Consider the following 2,021-nt stretch of genomic DNA (forward strand, 5'->3'; position numbering starts at 1 on the left):
GCAAAGCGGCTGCTAGTCCTTCATTATGCAAAAACTTAAGGTCCTAGTTCAAATCCAAGGCGCCAAAGCCGTCTAAAAAGTCAATAATCGATAACTAAAATGTGAATTGTACTACATCTTACTGGCTATTACATCAACTTAGAAGCTACTTCTGTGTTCTACTATGGTGCTTTTAGTGTCTCCGTATACTGCAGCAAGCGACATACCTTTGCAGACAATAAATTTAATGGTTTCAGAGAGAAGAACGGCCAATGTAACAATCTGGCTTCAAGTCGATTTGACAACAAATGACGAAACCGGACCGATATCTCAGGTTTTTACTCCATAAGAACACTTTTCACATTCTTCCTTGCAACGCGGCTGCTAGTCCTCCTTTCATGCAAAATTTTAAGGTCCTAGCTCATGCCCAAGGCAACAAAGCCGGCTAAAAAGTCAATAATCGATAACTAAAACTTGAATTATACTTCTTCTTACTGGCTTCTACATCAGCTTAGAAACTTCACGTGTGTTCTACTATGGTGCTTTTAGTGCCTCCGCATACCTCAGCACGCGACATAGCTTTGCAGACTATAAATAAAACCGTTTCAGAGAGAAGAGCGGCCAATGTGACGATCTGGCTTTAAGTCGATTCGATAACAAATGTCGAAAACGGACGGATTTCTCATCTTTTTAGTACATATGAACACTTTTCACAATCTCAATAGCAACGCGGCACGCAGCACGCGACATGGCTTTGCAAGCGATAAATGAAACCGTTTCAGAGAGAAGAGCGGCCAATGTAACTATCTGGCTTTAAGTCGATATGATAACAAATGACGAAAACGGACGGATATCTCAGGTTTTTACTACGTATGAACACTTTTCACATTCTCGCGTGCAACGCAGCTGCTAGTCCTCCATTTATGCAAAATCGTAAGGTCCTTGCTCGTGTCCAAGGTACCAAAGAAGGCTAAAATGATAGTAATCGACAACTGAATCTTGAATTGTACTGCTTCTTACTGGCTATTACATAAACTTAGAAACTTCTTCTGTGCTCTATTTTGGTGCTTTTAGTGTCTCCGTATACTGCAGCACGCGACATAGCTTTGCACACGATAAATGTAACCGTTTCAGAGAGAAGAGCTGCCAATATTCGATCTGGCATTAAGTCGATTCGATTGCAAATGACGAAAACGGGCGAATTTCTCAGGTTTTTGCTAGATGTGAACACTTTCCACATTCTCCTGTGCGATGTGGCTGATAGACCTTCCTTCATGCAAAATGATAAGATTCTAGCGCATGTACAAGGCACCAATGCCGGCTAAAAAGTCATTAATCAATAACTAAAACTTGAATTTGACTGCTTCTTACTGGTTATTACGTCAACTTAGAAACTTCTTCTGTGTTGTACTATCGTGGCTTTAGTGTCTCCGCATTCCGCAGCACGCGACATAGCTTTGCACACGATGAATGTAACCGTTTTAGAGAGAAGACCGGCCAATGTGACGATCTGGCTTTAAGTCGATACGATAAAAAATGACGAAAACGGGCGGATTTCTTAGGTTTTTAGTACATATGAACACTTTTCACATTCTCTCGTGCAAACGTGGCTCATCAGACCTTGATTAATGCCAAATTTTACGGTAGTCGGTCATTTCACTGGCACCAAAGCCGGCTAATAAATCAATAATCGATAACTAAAACCTGAATTGTACTGTTTCCTAAGGGCTAATTACATCAACCTAGAAGCGTCTTCTGTGTTCTACTGTGTTGTTTTTAGTGTCTCCGCATTCCTTAGCACGCAACATAAGTTTGCAGACGATAAATGTAACCGTTTCAGAGAGAAGAGCGGCCAATGTAACAATCTGGCTTTAAGTCGATTTGATAACAAATGACGAAAACGGACGGATATCTCAGGTTTTAACTACATAAGAACACTTTTCAAATTCTCCCGTGCAACGCGGCTGCTAGTCCTCCTTTCATGCAGAATCTTAAGGTCCTAGCTCGTGTCCAAGGCACCAAAGCCGGCTAAAAAGTGAATA

This window comes from Schistocerca gregaria, unplaced genomic scaffold (genome assembly GCF_023897955.1).
Source record: "Schistocerca gregaria isolate iqSchGreg1 unplaced genomic scaffold, iqSchGreg1.2 ptg000357l, whole genome shotgun sequence".
NCBI classification, from domain to species: domain Eukaryota; kingdom Metazoa; phylum Arthropoda; class Insecta; order Orthoptera; family Acrididae; genus Schistocerca; species Schistocerca gregaria.